This window comes from Balearica regulorum, chromosome 2, assembly GCF_011004875.1.
Source record: "Balearica regulorum gibbericeps isolate bBalReg1 chromosome 2, bBalReg1.pri, whole genome shotgun sequence".
NCBI lineage: Eukaryota > Metazoa > Chordata > Aves > Gruiformes > Gruidae > Balearica > Balearica regulorum.
In genome coordinates, this window is record NC_046185.1 from 42,762,418 (window position 1) to 42,780,635 (window position 18,218).

General features: G+C 40.4%; 1 long non-coding RNA gene across 1 annotated transcript; it reads left to right on the plus strand.

Annotated features, from left to right (window-relative positions):
• The first annotated feature begins 634 nt into the window (after window positions 1–634).
• LOC142600727 (uncharacterized) lies at window positions 635–8,441 on the plus strand. Its single transcript, XR_012834289.1, has 3 exons — window positions 635–772; window positions 3,250–3,370; window positions 7,336–8,441. It is a non-coding gene; the product is annotated as an uncharacterized LOC142600727 (long non-coding RNA).
• The last annotated feature ends 9,777 nt before the right edge of the window (window positions 8,442–18,218 follow it).

Below are 18,218 nucleotides of genomic sequence, written 5' to 3' on the forward strand. Positions count from 1 at the left end.
GCCCGCCCCGAGCCCGCTCGGCCGAGGGGGCGGCCCGAGTGGAGCCGAGCCGAGCAGCCTGGCGGGGGCGCCCGTCGCGGCCGTGCCGGGGTCTCCGCTCAAGGAGCCGCTGCTGCACCCGAATTGGGGCTTCAACGTTTAGCACCCTGCTTTGGCTGCCGGCGTCCCAGCTGCAGAGTAGGGCTGTGTAAGGGCAGCCGTAGTAATATGACGTCTTGTGCTTTCAGTGACTCCCTACGAGGACTGTTTGCATTTTGAGGGTGTTCAGAGTCGGGGGGGGGGGAAGAAAGGAGGGAAGGAAAAGACATCGCCACAAAAATCTGCGGCAAAAGATACTGCAGCAAAAATCTGGCTAAACCGGGAGTGGGAAACAGGAGTGGAAAGCCTGAGTAAAGCGTCTTGGAGTAGCGAGTGGAGCAGAAGTAACCGGAGAGCGTAAAATGAGGAGAGAACGGGGACAGGGCGGGCAGAGGGAGTTGACATGACAACAGGCAAAAAGGCGGCAAGGTCGGAGTGGGGCGCCGGAGGCGGGGGTTGGGTGGGTGGGAGGGAGGAAGGAAAGAAAGGGAGCGTGGGGAAGCAGCCATGTGTCATGGTACAGGGGCACAGACTGTGTCTGTTTTGCTCACAGACTTCTTTCCTGTGGAGTCCTGCTTCAGGCACTGGATCAGACTTAATCTGAGGAAACCATCGTTGTGAAGGAAACCGTTGTTATTTGATGAGACCTCCTGACCTGTTGTGCGAGTTGGAAGGTATTTAGAAAAGGAGGCAGGTAGGAGAGAAGGGAAAGTGCAATGTTGCGCAGACCACGGGATGCTGCCCTGTAGAATCAGATTTTATCCTTGCCTCCACTGCAGAGACTCTATATGAAGATGCACAAGGTTTGAGAGATTTTCTACAGAAAGCACTGAGTGGTGGACTATTCCGCTCTGATTAGATTATTCAGAATTTACCTGTAAAATGCATGAAATCCAGGTCTCTCTGAAGACCATTACAAAGCCTTCCTACTCATCACTGGGACAGGATTTCTCAGATAATAATTACAGACTTTGTGATCTCTTCAGAAGTGTATCATACATGCCTGCCCTGCTTTTAGGCCCTCTGCAAGGTGTTTGCTTTTGACAAGCTGGGATACTGGGCTTTACGTTAGCTACATTCAACACGTGATGTGCTGTGCGGTTTGTCAGCTGTGTTCTGTTTGCATCACTAGATTTTGGGTAACAAGGCTATACAGCCTCATGAGGATGCAAGATGTCCTCGGGATTTGTAAAATGTTTCATGTAGGAAACATGCAAAAGGGAGTTTGGAGGCAGAAGGACTGACCGTTCAGGTGACAGTAGCACAACTACTGTCCAGCAGCAAATTCTGTCCACTTACAAACAAAAATCTTAAACCTAATTGTATCCTGAATCATGCACCATCTTACACCTGATATAACCAAATAATAAGTCATTAGTCAGGACTTGTGATACATCTATCACAATAGTAATTAAATACTTCAGAAATACAGGGAAAGGTTACACCGGTTCTAGCACTTGTATGGGTATAACTGCATCTGCAATTAGGATGTTACGTCACCTTCATATTTCAAAACTGAAAAAGCAGTAAAATAATAAATCTTTCAACACATTGGTTAGCAACAGCCATGTGCTGAGTGTTTAAAAGTTGAATTGTGAATTGCAAAATATTTTGAAAATTATTATACTCCTCATCTTAAGGAAACAATACTACATTTCAAGTGAAATGCAGAGATTACTTTTGTATAAGAACAAGATGGCTGTTCTTTTATAATATCTAAGCCCAATACCCTGCAGCCCTCCCAGGAGGAGCCACCAGCAGGTAAGACTAGACATGTGGGAGTGCCTCCTAATACTCTCCCATTCTCCAGCCATCTGCAGCTGACGGCATATGGCCTGTTTAGTAAGACAGTGAATTTCTGCTCATGGTACTTGTCCAGTTTTCCCCGGGATCCATCATCTAGCAGTGAATTGCACCAGTCCATCAGCTTGCATGAGAAGTCACCTTTTTCATTTTGAATGTGGCTTCTCCCAGCTTCATGTGATGCTTCCCTTATGGAAGAGTGAGTGAGCAAGCGGGTCCCTTCCAACTCAAGATATTCTATGATTCTATGACCACTTCACACTGAGTTGGTGTGGAGTTTATCTGTCCTTCCACTGGAACCTGCAATGATTTACCTGATCCACACAAATGAAGCCAAAGCAACCAGCAGCTCTGTAGCCTGCTCCCCAGGCTGCGGGCCCTCCTCTGCCCACCTTTGCTTTCCTCTGGCAGGTCCTGTTCAGAAACGCTTCCTTCTCTACTCCCCTCACCTCTTTTCTGCTCCTTGCTCTCACACACTGTCCTAGGCCTCAGCTTCAAAGCCCTTCTTGGACCTCTCTGTTGCTATTTTTTTTTTATATCTTAGGTGATAGTGAAGACCTCCGGTGCTTCTCAGAACATGACCTTGCCTCCCAGCTGACTTTAAAGTTCTTAATTATTTCATTCTTTTTAAATCCCTTTTCAAGGCTAACTTCCATGACAGATATGGATCAAATAATGATGAGTTGAGGGATGCTGAGAATAGCATCCTTAGCTATTAAAAATAAAACAAAAGCAAATATATGCAATGTGTATAAAACAGAAGATATTCTCAAAGTAACTGTTACCTGATCATGTAATTCTGAGCTCCAGCCTTAACATGCACATATCCTTTACCATGTATGAGAAGTGCTGGAGAAATAAGGCAAATATTTCTGAATCAAGCTGGGGTTTGTTATATGTTTATGTAAGAACTTATAGAAAAGAACCTTCACTGTTTTCTTGGAGGAAGTTATCTGATTATATATGTATCTGAATATAATAAAAAACCAAATAGTTTATCAACATCTTGGTTTATAAGCAGATGATAAGTTTAAGAACAATATTTAAATATGGTAAAATTTTCTAAGTTAACGTGTTACAAAAGACAAGTAGTTCTATCATGTTTATGTAGTGGATAAGCTGAGAGAAATATCTGAGAGTGATTAACTCAATGTACTGTATTCTCTCTTATTAGGAAGGGATATGGAGATCTGAATGCCATACATGAGAACCTCTAATCTCTGCAATTTTTATATCAGAAGAATAGATTCAGCTGAAGTATCTGGATGACTTTCTGCAATGTGTGCACTGGTTGTGGCTGATCCAAATGCCAGTTGTAATGCTCTTTGTACCTGAGGTTTTTCTGCCTGTTGTTCTGTACCGTTTCAGTCTTTTGCTTCGCATTCACAAGAGAAAAGGTGGCTTAAAGGGACATTATTCCAATGAACTGTGGACAGAAGGTGGCAAATGGTGGCATATTTGTGGAACTTCAATGGAAAATTATGGCATGGTAAGTAAGGGTTTTTTTCTTTTAACTTGAAAATAGTCTCTGATGAACAGGAAGAACGGGAGGAAATAACAGTTCTTCAGTTGCAGATGTACACAGAAGGATGTACAATTGGCTCTCCAGTCCTCTAAAAGGCTATTTGCCAATGTATAAACGACCAGATAATAAAATATTTTTCATGACTTGCAGAACTAGAGGCATCTCAGTATTATCTCCTTTTCACTCTTTTTGTAAAGACTGGAGCCCACTGAGCAAATGCAAATCATAAGGTCAAGGTAGTTTGACAGTCGATTTTGTGACCATCTGTGAGAGATTTTCTTTTTCTGTGCCAAAGTCCCCTTTGACACTTGGATATGAGTGATCGGGCATATGAGAAGGTAATTTTATGTGGCAACATTGTCTCAGTGAGAATTAAACTTTTATAGTCCCCAAAACCTTGCACTTCTAATTCTTGTTCAGCACATAACATTTTTTTTCTTTTATTTTGAAGTCTGTGAAGCCCTCCCAGCTAGATTCGATATTTTCTTTAAATGGTTGATGAGCCAAATGAATGTTTAAAAGCACATAAAACAAACATGATATCCAGGCACGTTATTTAGGTCTGTTACTTACTATATGGTGCATTTTTGATCCCCTAATTGCCTTCTTAAAGACATTTTAAGTCTCAGCTCTCTGGTAATGGGCAGAATCCTCTAATTATGCTGTAGCTGTACACAGACTATGTCATTAGACAAATCTATGGGAGATGCAGGTTCTTGTAATCACTGTGGTTGCCTTAGCTGTTATGGTTTGTTGGGCATTTGCAGTTACAGTGATACAGTAACACTGTTAAACAGTCATTATTTCACTTTCACAGAAGCAAAGCTCAAGTGTTTAAGAGGAAGTCTATTGAAAAAAATAGAAATAAAGAGGTGCTTTGGTCACAGCTCCATGTCCTTTGATTCCAGGACAGAAAATGAATTTTAATTGCTCTTATTTTTATACAGTGAAGGGCTCTGGGTTTTTTGTTGTTGTTCTGTTTTCTTTTGGTTTGGTTTGGGGTTTTTTTTGTGTGTGTGTGTTTGTGGGGGTTTTTTAGCGTGGTGGTGGTAGTGTCTTTTCTGTATAAACCAGGTGAAATAAGCATACGTGACATTTCACTAGAGGGGAGAAATTCCCACAGAACAGGTAACTGTTTTGTTGCACCACTGGGGAGTCCCGTCAGTTATTGCCGGTACCTTTAATTCCTACATAAAGAATCTTCTAGCTCATGTTTGGAGGCAAAAGCCAGAAAGACTAGAAAGATAACAGATAACTTTTACAAGGCTTGTGCCATGGATTTGATTGTTCCCTGGTTCCGTATGTCTTCACAGCCCAAATGACTACTGTCAGTGCCTGCTGTCTTCAGAGCACCTTTGAATCCCATGGGAACCATAATTAATTGGAACAGTACCTGTTTGGTCTTGCCAGTTATCAGACAGTTAACCTAATACTTCTGTTTCTCCTCATTGTACTCTTTACTTTAACTTTTTATATTCTTTTGGGGGTTTGTTTTGGTTTTTTTGGTATGGTAGCACATGCAATTAAATCGTTTCCAGTTACATAGTCCTAGATAATGGATCAGACCATTTATTTTACAAGTGACCACTATTAATTTGCGCTCTTGGAAGTGCTGCTGATGTAGTTTAAGCCAGAGGAGACCACATCCTGAGACTGTGAACACATTGAGGACATCTTAAAAAAATTAATTTAAAGATGTGTAGCTTTAATTCCTCTTTAACTTAAAAGATATTTCTCTTTCAATTGGGCTAGTTCTTATAGATGCAGCCTTTTGTGACTATTCCTATAAGAAAGTTTTAAAGCGCTTCATTACAGCTGTCTTTTTCAGTGCAGCTTTGAAAATAATAACTTTATGTTTCTCTGTTGCTTATTAATTTTTGCTTGCAAGTGTGTGGACCTTTTGGCATTGTATAAGAGCCCTAGTCATAGGCCCATTATACTAAGTAGTATGTACATACTGAGTGAAGAGATCATTTCTAATCTAAAGAGTGGGTAGCAATTTTGTGCAAAGAATGCAAGACTTTTGTGGAGATTTATTGTGCTTTCAGGCCAAAAAGTTGGTGTCAAAGAAAGACAAATCAAAGGTCATGGCCATGGGCAAGAGCTTATAGAAGTGATTAATTTTTCACCTCGACAGCCACCACTGACCACAAAACAAGATCATACTGGTTGAAGTAACTGCAAGGTAACAAAGCTAGTCTAACGGATCTAGCCTCCTAAGAAACAGGGTGGCAAATTAGGGGCATGCCCTTGCCTGTCTGCATTAAAGCAGCTTAATGTTAGTGGTTCCATAAAAAAAAGGTCTTCCATACAGGTGTTTTCCTCTGACACTGAACTTGTTCCTGCTGAGGTCCTGACCTGCAGATAGATTATATATTTGGATTACATGGTTTTAAATTTATTTGCTGTGTTTCACGATTAGTATTTTCAGTAAAATTCTAGGGGATATGTTATTTCTCTGGAATTAATCATTGAACCGTCTTGCTTCCTAGTTCATATTTGAGGATCCAAAAGCTTTAGCTGCATTTTTATTTTCAATGTTTTCACTGAATGGGAAACTTTTATTTCATTCTGCTCTTTCTGCACTCTCTTAGCCCATCAAGTATTTTTAATTTCCTTAGATATAGCATATGACTATGAGAAACTATAGACAGTTTGTTCATCTGGGAGGTATTTCCCCCTATTCAATGATTTGGCTGCAAATAACTCTGATGTATGTGAGGAGAGACTACCTACTGAAATATAATTTACAAATAAGAGATTTCCTTTCTCTATTACAAGCTCATATTAAAGGATGACCACATGTAGAGAGGAATGGCACAGGAATGCACCAAACCAGCAACTTTCGTTGAGATGAAGAGCGATATAATTAGAAGATCAGGAAGAAGCTTGTTGGTTTTTAACTACATTTATGCTAGGAAATGAAGTAGTCAATCATCAGCGTTAAACAGCTGTTGTAACTTGAGTGTGATTCAGAGGTACTTAAGCTAATTGCTTACTGCTTTTTTAATAGAATACGACTTTTTTAACTCAAGGCAGTGTGGCAGGGAAGACTTGCTCGATTTATGTGGTTTAGCTCAAATCAGGATCAAAATGGTTTAGTGATTTATTAATGACATGTAATTAGCCAGCAGTCAGTGAACTTCACATTCTGGATCCATATCAGCAGGCCAACAGGTAAACCAGAATACAAACCACTTGCAAGATGTTAAAAAGCACCTACAAGTTTCTAAACACCCTAATCCCCACCATTTCTAATCCCACAGAAGCAGGCTCATGTGTGTGCACCCCTCTCTCACAGGATGGGGGGGAGGTGACAAGTGCACCCCTCCTCTTTTGCCCATGCATGTTCTCCCGCTGGAGATGGTGCTGCTCTGCCTTTGTGTGTGGCGAGAAGGTACCCCACGAGTTCCTGCACGCTCCCTGAGCTGTGGCTCCTGCTGCTGCTGCACCCTGTACTGTCAGCCCTGCTCGATGCCGCGTCAGGCCGAGATGGGGTGCAATGGCAGCGGGGTGATTCCTGCAGCACCCGAGGCAGGGGTCTGACTGCTGTGCTGAGCACCTTCCCACTCCCAGGTCTCACCCCACAGTCACAAGTTTCCTTCCATCTTCTATACTTCTTCTCAAGCTGACTCTTTTCTCAAAAGCCTCTTGGTAATCCCCTGGTTGCTGCTTAATCCAGCGGATGCCTATTGTAAATAGATATTGTCATTATTGCTTTCCCCATTTAATTCTGTTCTGGAGTAACCTCCTCTCAGACCAGGCAGTTTTGGGTGTCCTGTCCGCATGGGCTGTTTCCAGTCACACTCCTGCCATACCACCAGTTACTATCCAGGCCATGTTACCCGGATAGGTCCATCAGGAGGTTTTGTTACCTCAAAAATCAGCTGGTGTAAAATTGTTATTATAACATTTTATATTCTTGACAGGTGAGAAGCTTCGTGGGGTGGAAGAAATGCCAGATGGTCCATCACTCACCGTGGAGCCATCTGGCTTATCCAGCCAGAGCACGGGCTCTGTCACTCCATAGCTGGTAATTTCACATTTCTCATTGTATGAGAGAATGTTAAGTAAGAAATATTTAAAATTAAAATATTTTTATGTAACTCACAGATAAATATGTACCTACAGTAATTCTGGTAAGAAAAGAGAAACGTAAAGAGACAAACCAAAGGGGCTGTTATCCCAGTCTCTGCAGCTGTGGCCAACCGTAGCTAACCAAGGCTAAGGAAAAAAATAAGAATACACCATGTCTGCTATGGAAGTTCCCCAGATAAATTTGAATTATATATATTCTGTTTTGTTTTCTGTTTATTTTCTTGTAATTGCCAGCATTTGATTTGCCGTTGACCATAATTGAGCATGGGACTCAGGAATAACGTTTTCACAGAAATATCTATTGAAAGTTTTGGATCTCTTTGCCAAGTGGCTCTCGCATCCTATCCCAAATTGAGTTTATTTATCACTACAGAAATGGTGTAACTTCTAATGGCTTTGGAAATCTATGGTGTTCTATTGCTCACAACTGCTAACAGAGCATAGCTTTCCAGAAGCCATTAATACAGCATTATCAACATAAAGCATAGCAGTGCTCTTTGCTATGTGTCTTTTTTATTAACATTACATATTATCTAAGGTATATGCAAAAAATTTCCTTTCCATCCTCTTTCCACACACCTTGATTTTTCAGTGCTTCTAAATACCAGTTCCTTGATCTACTTCTGAGCACAGTTTCTCATCAGGACTGCCAAAAGCAAAGGGGCACATGATAGGGACATGGGACCAAGGGCTGGGGACTTACTAAACCTGGTTTGCCACCAGAGAAAACATGATGTTGGATGACATCCTAGAAATAATGTAAGTTAAACAATGTATTGTTAAATTGTTTTTATTCTTGCAGGAGAGCCTTCAAAAGATATAACTTGTGTTCAGCATGATAAAATACTTGCCGTGTATGTATAAAAGTATAAACCATGAAGGATCTAGTTTCCCATTCTGCAAGACCTCTTGCCTTCAGTACAAAGCCAGCAAAGATGCAGAGGTGAAATATTTGATGAAAATCACATTTTTTTCATTCATAAATTCAAAGGAAAAGAATTCATTATCAATAACAGATTTTTTTATGGTCTGATGTGAATCAGACTGTTTGTGCTGTGAAACAGCCTCTAACTGCTTTTTGTCTGCAACTACTAAAGTGCAGAAAATTCCTTATATATAGCTGAACATTTCAGAGAGGTATTCCTCCCTCTTTAGTTTTTCTTTGTTTCCTGGTACTTCATGTTTGCTGCATTTCCAATATCTCCTAATTACTTATTCCATATCCCTTGCTGTTTTTATGATACAGGGAAGATTTCATGTACATAACCATCATTGAGAATGAACTGGATATAAACACCAGTCCTACTTGAGCTCTGTATGGGCAAACTTCTTTGGAGGAATTAAGCTATTGTCAAATATACAGCAACACGTTGGTAGCTAGAAGTGAAATTCTACAAAATTAGTTTCTTAGGTGGGTTGTCTCTCCAAAACTTGCCTGTATAACTGCATTTCCAGATTAGAGAATAAATCCTAAAGCCTTTTAGATGATGTATTTTACCTGCGTATGTCATGAATATAAAGACCGAAGTTCCTGCAACTACCAGATGTGGGGTTTTTTTTTCTTTTTTCATTTCTTAACAGGCAAAAATTGCAGGTCAGACTCTAAGAGACAGACATGAAAAAACACCAGGAAACATGCTAAAAGCTTTATTAGAAAGATTTCATGAACATCAGAAAGTTGACTAATATGTTTTAATATGTTGAAATATTTTATCCTAAGAAGCCTTCAAATTAATTAATTGCTAGAGCTTGTGATATTTTAAGGGAGAAGTTTTAATTCTTTAATAGACTTATTTAAATGTATTTGTTTTTATAGTCAAAGTCACTGTACTCACAGATGATTTTCTTCTTTCTATAAAATGTCTGAGTTATATTTTCTATTCCAGATAAGTTCGTACCTTCCTTAACCTCTAGTTGCCACAGACTTTAAGTAGGAGGTGCAAGCATTTGGTCTGGGTCTTGAGAAATTATATTCCTCCTCATTTTTATTTCTCTTGGCCTTTATCTGAGGCTGCTTCTAGACAGGACAAGAGATGAGATGACCTTCTTTTGGGGTGGGAATGTAACAGGAAAGTCACAGGGAGTGAAATTTTGATGTTTTTTGTTGAACTGTTTTTCCATTTAACATCACAAGGGTTTGCTGTATATACAGTTTCTATCTATTTTAGCTAAACATCAAAAGACTTCCTACTTTTTTTTCCAAGCAAGAGATACAGAATCAGGCAATCTGAATCACGGAAAGAGTTTATCACTCTGAACTATGTTTACTGTCTGTTTCAGAAAAAAAAAAGAAGTCAGTTTATAGGGAGAGTTTGAGGCAGCATTTGATAGGCCATTACTCTTATAAATTTTTCCATTAGTGTTATTTTAATGTCTGTTATTACAACATTGTTGTTTTTGTTATCAACATTTTTACCTTAGCATGACTTTATATTTCATAATGTGATTGTTTTTAGCAGTGGTTTTAGCAAAAGGTACCTATATGATAAAGTAACATGAAGAGAAATTATCCTTTATGTTGCTACTATATGGGGATTAATAACAAAAAAAAAGGATGGTGGTTTTTTACGAACTTAATATGTACTTTTTTTTTAATGAGACAAACTCAATGGATTTGTTTTGTTTAATGGAGTTTGGGGTTTTGCTGCCTTTTTTTTTTTTTTTTAAAATCCTCAGTAGCATAATAACTACCAATTTTATAGGAGGTTTAATGTGTATATTTTGGGCTCTTGATACAGCTTTACATAGGTCCAAACAAAACTCATCAGTTTGCCATGTCAGGTTTTTAATTAGTGTGACTGTGGCTGTATCAAACAGTAGTGAGGTTCAGGTATGTGCCCTATAGGATGCTCTGTAAGCATCTGTATCAGGCACGGTCACACATTTCTTCTGAATTTGAAAGAGGGAGAGGAGGGAAGGAAAGGGAGAGGAGAGGAAGAAGCCTTAGTCCTTCTTCCTGAGCCGTTTCTCTAAAGCCTTTAAGACTTCTAGGACTTTGGCACATGAATGTAATTCAAGACATACATAAGACAGCTCACTGGGCAGTCTGGACAGAGTGTCACGTCAGGTCCTACCACAGTGATTAGCAAAGCTGTTTCTACTGGAAACCCACACTAATGATTTGTTTTTTCTAATTCTGTTATGTTAAATCTTACGTAAGTGGTAGATTTATTCTTTGTTCTTCATTTAAGATGAATTACTATATTCCCCAAAACAAGGGTAAATGCAAAACCATAATGAGTCCAACTGCTTTGAGGGCAGTACTTTATTTGAGATAGCGATGGATGAGATGTGCCATTCAACAGAGAGAAGGATGTTTCAGTATCTCCTAGCAGCAGTGGCTTGCAACCCTGAGAGAGGCCTGGGGGAATGTGTTTTTGGATCATGGTGCTGGCCAAGAAGGGTTTTGAACTGTGAGTGGGGAAGATTTCCCTAGTTGCTTGAGTCTTCCAGTGTTTGGAAAAGCAAAACTCTGTACTGTATGATAAAATTATTCACAGCGGTGTGATTTTACCAGCAATTTCTTTTAACCTACAAATCCCTAAACATTTGGCCTAAGCGAAGTCTATGCAAAGAAAAAGCTTTGGAAGTCTAAGGCAGAGATTTTAGATCTGAAGAAAATTCCTGCTTTCAGTCCATCATCAGCTCCATGCAAGGGTAATAACCTGTTCTGGTGATGCTAGAGCAATATACTGTAGCTTTAGAAAGAGGGATAGGATTTCATATTAAAACATGATTAGAATATGAAATGTATGGTGTTTTTTTTTTCCTAACCTTGTATCTGGAAAGTCCACAGAAACCAGAAAAACATCAAAAAGACAAGACACTCTGTCCAGGCAGCTGCCATCTGTGCTGCTGCCGGTCACTGGGGTTGTCTCAGCGCTGGCCCTGCTGTGGCTTTGTTGGTTTTTTCCCAGTGTTGGGGTCTTGAACACTTTTCAAAACCACAAGGAAGACACTTCAGCATTCAGACTTGTTTTTATGGTGGTTTGACTCAGTGGCTAAGTTCTGCCAGGTTTAGTACAAACCATAATAGCCAAAACACATTTGGCCTGATGATACGCAGATCAGGAGTTAAGACATACTTTCTTCTAGCAAGGAGGTCTGCATAAAGCCTGAAGGTGTCCCCTACGGCCACCAGTCATCTCTCAGTCTTTATCCTCTTTTACAGTGATCCCAAACAGCACAGCTTGCAATTTATCCTGCCCTTACCCATTAGCAAACCTGCGTGTAAACAGTGTGCATTAACCAATGATCCAGGCAGCTGGGCAGTGCCTACTGGGACCTCTTGCTCTCAGGAGGAGGAACAGTATAGGGGAGGTTGACGTAGGTAGAATTTCACAAATATATATTGTGGCTCTTACATACAATTATTAAAGCATTATGCACGGACTTATGAAAGGGTTGAGATACAGGGACCAGTATCTGCAAAGCTAAACTGAAAGAGAGTAGCTAAAATGTGATTATGGTTGATCGGAAGAGAGACGGCGTGATTCAGAGCATTAGCAAGTGGAATACAGAATACTGCATGTCTTATTTTTTATTTCATCCTTGACTAATGGTTGAAAGCTATTGTCATCTTCGTATAAGCTGTTTTTCTGATGTGAAATAAGTTTGGGATTAGCTTGGTAGCCATGAGCACAACAAACATCAACATAGTTGGTGGTGTTTATCCCTACTGACAGCCCCAGGCACTAGCTATGCTGGGAAATCAAGCGGGACGGGGAAGGGTCAGATCCTGAGATGCAATCACCCTTTCTGTTTAAATGCCAGCATAGTCCCTGGCACAGTTCTGGCCCAAGCCATCTAGCAGCCTCCTAGACAGTTCCTGGGCACAGTCTGGGGGACAGAATTAGCTGCTGACTGTTCCCATCAGGCAGAATGGATGAAGCTACCCTGCTCTGGGGGAGGGAGGAGAAAGGAGTTCTGTCCCATGGATATAAGGACCCCTTGTCCTCAAGGCCAAGGAACAGCCGTTGTCCTGTTCGATTTGCTAATCTAGGTAGACGCAAGGAGACTGAATACCTGGCCCTTAAGGTGGATCCTGCAGATCAGTGTTAGAGTAGCAGTATAGGGAAGCCTGTGCTATGACTGTATTTGCCGAACACATTGTGTAGCCTGAAAAGAAAGGAAAAAATCTTCAATTTCCAGTGTGCCAGTCTGCATCCTAATCCAACACGTAACAGAGAACCCTTAGATGTCTTACTGAAATCAATATGACAATTCCATATGTGTGTGTATGTGTTATATATATTCATAATATTCATATCTATACGTGTGTGTGTGTCTGAAGTTCTTATTTGCCATGGTCTCACTAAAACCTGTGAAAAAACTCCCACTGATTTCAAAAGCAAAAAGTACAAGTTGTAAGTATGAATTACTTTTTTTACCTACAGAGTGAAGCCCTTGTTTGTTGGAGCAATTAATTGTGTCATTGGAGTACCTAAGAAAGAGGAATAAATAAGACCAATAAATAATAAAAAAGGTAGCACAGTTAGCACAAAGAAGAGAATTTGCAGTCAAACAGGATGACTATTCCTGACAATAAAACATAAATACAGAAAAATAAAGTGGTTTAATGCATCCTTATTTTATTAGATGATGTCTGGAAGTGACAGTCACAGATCAGAAAAGACATATATCTGAAACTTCTGCCTTGCTTCATGCTTGAGAAGAAATATCAAAAGAAATCTCTGGAAGAAAACTCGTTAAAGAAGAAAGTAGAACATAAATCAATTTAGCAATGGTTTGCAATGACAATATAAACAAATCAGTTTGTACCTCTGATGTGATAAGGATACAAAAAGCAGTCTAACGGTGAATCATGCGTATTCAACCAGTCTCTGTTGTCATGCTGATACCTCTGTGGGTAGCAAGTGTAAGTAATACCAGCCCCCAAATAAACAAGACATAAGCCTAACTACAGAGATTTTATCTTGTCTGTATTAAATGTCTCAGTTACAGCTTGAAGCTCAGGGCTCCAAGACAATGTGCATTATTTGATTTGGGCTCCCAGAAATATCACCCTGCAGCTGTGCACGGTGGGCCCCGGGCAGCTCCGCTCCTTTGGAAGGTCCTGGTGTCACCTCTGCCATGGGACACCCTGCCTGCTGGGGTGGTGTAGGATGATGGAGCCCATTCTCCTTTCCCTTGGGCTGCCTCTTCCACAGACAGGCACATTTCTCAGGATGTTTAGAAAATAAAATACATAATGAATTAGGTTAAAGCAGAAAAACTCCAAACCCTGTGGTAAAGCAAAATACAAAATAAAACCTAACCTGACAAGCACACAGACGAGAGATCAGAGCACATTTACAAGACAGAGAAAATAAACCAGAGGGATATACCAGCCAGGAGGAATAAGACAATGCTGGATATAGATATCAAATATGGATGGAGATACAGATATATAAAAGAGAGTGTTGTGGTTTAAAGCCAGCCAGCAGCTGAGCCCCATGCAGCTGCTCGCTCGCTCCTGCACCGTGGGATGGGGGAGAGAATTGGAAGAGTAATAGTGAGAAAACTCGTGGGTTGAGATAAAGGCAGTTTAAGAGGTAAAGCAAAAGCCACACACACAAACAAAGCAAAACAAGGAATTCATTCCCCACTTCCCATGGGCAGGCAGGTGTTCAGCCATCTCCAGGAAAGCAGGGTCCCATCACGCGTAATGGTGACTTGGGAAGACAAACACCATCACTCCCAATGTCTCCCTGCTTCCTTCTTCTTCCCCCAGCTTGATATGCTGAACACGACATCATATGGTATGGAATATCCCTTTGGTCAGTTGGGGTCAGCTGTCCCGGCTGTGTCCCCTCCCAACTCCTTGTGCACCCCCAGCCTGCTCGCTGGTGGGGTGGGGTGAGGAGCAGAAGAGGCCTTGGCTCTGTGTGAGCATGGCTCAGCAGTAACGAAAACATCCCTGTGTGTGTTATCAACACTGTTTTCAGCACAAATCCAAAACACAGCCCCATACCAGCTACTATGAAGAAAATTAACTCTGTCCCAGCCAAAACCAGCACAGGGAAAAACAGACGTTAGAGGTTTTGTCAGACTACAGAAAAAGTAAGTACTAGAAATAATATTATGAGGATTTTTTAGGAAAGAGGAGAAGGGGTACTCTATTTAAGCTGTGGTATTTAATTATTCTGGAACCTCAAGAGTAGAACAAAGAATGACAAATTATGTCTAAATAATAGAAGAACTTATTCCTGTAAAGATACATGATGTATAAACAGCTTGTAAAGGAACTAAGAAAGCATGACAGTCATATTTAGAGTCATTTCAAGTAATTCTTTGGGGGATCAGGAGAATTTATGAGTAGGCGATACTAAATACAGAATTATGAAACTAAAGAAGAAACTACAGACCTCTTTTAAATTAATTTGTCAACAACATCTCAAAGAAATTGCATGTCCCTTTCTTTTGCTTATTCTTTCCATATTTAGGCAAGGTGATTCTGGAAAATAAAAGGCTGTATGGATGGAATACTTTAGGATGATCAGAAGCACCACCCACCAGGGCACTGGAAACAAAAGGAAATTAGCTGGCTGTGCTATGGTTTCAGTTTATGACTGTGATGGAAACAAAATAGTGGTGGAAGAGGTGAATGAAGAACAGGAGACAATATTTGTCCTAACATGAGAGACTCTGAATGAAGTAATGGCTCATTGCGTAACCAAAGTACCAAGTCAGTACTGACGCCCCTGGCAGGCTGGTTTTAGAGCTCAGAACACCAGAGTTCATGCAAACAAAAAATACATTTCTCTGAGGAGTGTCTGCACGCCCTTTGAAAGTAGGAGGAAGCACATCGGGAGTGCTGCACTTCATCATTTCACAAGGAATTACATTAAAATTGGCTATCGGTTTCACTTTATCTAATGCTAGGCGCAGCATAAAACTGAGAATGTAACTATAAAACTATATTAGACATCAAAAATCAGTGCCCTCATGCTCAGTTCAGCCACAGACATTCTGGGAAGATAGATCCTGCAGGAGGTCCGGTGTGCTACCAGAGCCAGGCATTTCAGTCCAGCCTGCCCTGTGGAAGATGCTGTGACAAGGGTTCAGCCATACGCTGACCGACACTCCAGTGTCTGTTACAGCAGTCTGAGCTTTCCACCCACCTGACATTTCCCCTGGGAACAGTGAGCAGTAAGACAGCAACTCCTGCCACATGAAGTGTTAGGAGGCTTCAGGGCAGGCATTATGTTTGGGGAAGGAAGGCTGGCTGGGGCTTGGAAGGCCATGCACACCGGTGGACATTCAGTTTACACTTTGAAAGTGAATCCAGTAGCACTAAGAGTTGGAGGGTTTTGATGGCACGGTAGGTTCTGCAGAAGAACTGGCAGGAATACATGCTGATGAGCTGTACAGTGGCTTTTAGTCCAGTCTAATCTTCATTTCAAAAAAGGGTGGGTTTCTGCAGGACTATTAAATGGATGGTCTAGGTAGCTCAGCGCCTCCTCTTACCACTTCAGACCCCTGGCTGAGGAGCGGGAGCCTAAGGGAATGGATGGAAGTGCAATAGGGTAGTGTTTACGAGGAAGAACTGTTAGTACAGAAGCAAGGAAGATGACAAACCAGAGCTGGATGCAAAGATGGGTGCAGCCAGGTATTCTTCTGGAAAATACATTTCTTTCAGCTGGCAGAAGCCTCTGCATCTGCTGAATATTGCTAAAATGTCACCAAATCCAAAAGAATGTAAAGTCCATAACTGTTCAGACTTCGTACACTTCAGAAGATGCTGCAGGAAGTCTGTGAGAATTCTTGATTTTTGAGCTGAAAATGGAAGTGCAATCTCACATGAGGCTTTCAGACTGCAGGAAATTAAAGTCCTGGTGCTGCCTAGAAAACAAATGAAAGGACTGTCCATAGATTGCCAATTTTGCTTTTTTTAAAAAGAATTTTGAAATTGTTTGTGTGTGTGTGGTTGGCTTTTAGAATTGCCCTTTTTATTAGCAGTCTTCTTTTGCTTCCACGTTTCTCAATTAAGTGTAAATTTCTTTGGCCACCTTCCTCTTTGGACATGCATGTGTAATGCTTCCTTCTTTTTAATCACGATGACCAGAGAAGTAAAACATGAATTTTAATATCTCTACTAGGAAGTAGCTACCTGCTCTTCATTGTATTGTATGCACAGATACCATGTTGTGCATAGGCCAAGAGACAAAATCTCAGGTGCAGATTTCTTAAGCAGCTTCTTCACAAAGTGTAATAAAAAGTTTAATCACAAAAATGGGTGACTTTTTATCATTAGGACAATGTCCTGCGCTCAGTCATGTGAGTCAGTTTCATATTCATCTTGTCAATTTTCTAACTTCAAAATTATTCTTACTTCCCTTGTGTACTCATTTATTTTGGTGTTATTTTTATGTGTAAATTTAAATTCCACATAATAACATGGTACATCTATTAATGTATTCATAAGTTATACAAACTGGTGCTAAAAAAGCTGTTATTGAATTGGCTTGTAATAACTACAAAAGTGTCACAGAAGCAATATAATCAAGAAATTTTAGACCTCTGTAATAAAATGAACGCTACACAAGCAAAGCAAGCCATATGCTATGTTCTTGGTTTGTCTTCACAGCATTTTGACCATACTGGCATTCTGAAATGGTTGACTGCCAAGACTCAATGATAATTGCTGAAATATTTAATTCTTGAAAGCCCACTAGATATTGACTAATGTGTACTTTCATTTACTGCGTCCTCAGCATGTTGTAAGGAGTTAAATTGTAGGATGCCTTGCCTAAAGCTATTATTGGAAGTATAGCATTCTGAGCACCTGACCGTTTATGAACAGCATGATGCAGAAACCACACTGGAAGGACCTTTGCTAATTGCTTATTACCATGATGCTCTTCTTATAGATTGCAGTTGATTTTTGCGTTAACACAGGCTGGCTCTGCCACTCAGCAACTAATCACTTTATCAGCAGGATACCAGGTAAATACTTCTGTGGTAAATAACGTTTAGAGCCTAAATTTGTAATCTAAATTCACACACCAGCCTCTATGCTACAATATACAGAATGGATTTTCCATTTTTCTGTTTGATACTTCACTTACACTTGGTTCAGACACAATTGCTGTCAGCTGGAAGAATGAACTACTTAATTGTTTTTACAATCATTTGATGTCAAAGTTGCAAGCCAAAATATGAACCATTTTAAATAACCTTTTACATCATCATAACAAATGGATTTCATATACAGTAATTAAATCATGCCACACTGCTGTGTACAAGTAGAAAAGGCAAATACAGGCTTTAAGAAGTGTGCAAAAGAAAAAGGGGACAGCACAGCTTTGGCAGAAGCAAGAAGAGTTGAGAGCCAACGTACTCAAAGAATGACCCAGAGAGGAGATGTCATTCAGCGCAGGGACTCAGATTCAGCCCTCTGTGACCCAGAGTCCAGTTTGGTGCATCTCATCTGTGGTTTAATGCTTCAAGGAGATTGTTTTTGAGCTGCAATACAGTACATGAGCTACAGCCATGCAAGATAAGTAAAACCACAGGCAAAGTGTAATTACTGAGGTGGTAATTGCTAGTAACCGAAGGAGAGAAAATAGCAAGAAAAAAATAGAGAATTGGAAGACAAGGGTGAGCATATTAATGTTTAGCTTAGTTGCATGTTAGTCCCAGCTCTTTATCCTTTGTGTTAGCCAATAAATAATTGCTGAGTTGTGTATATACTGCTCGTAAAATCTCTCTG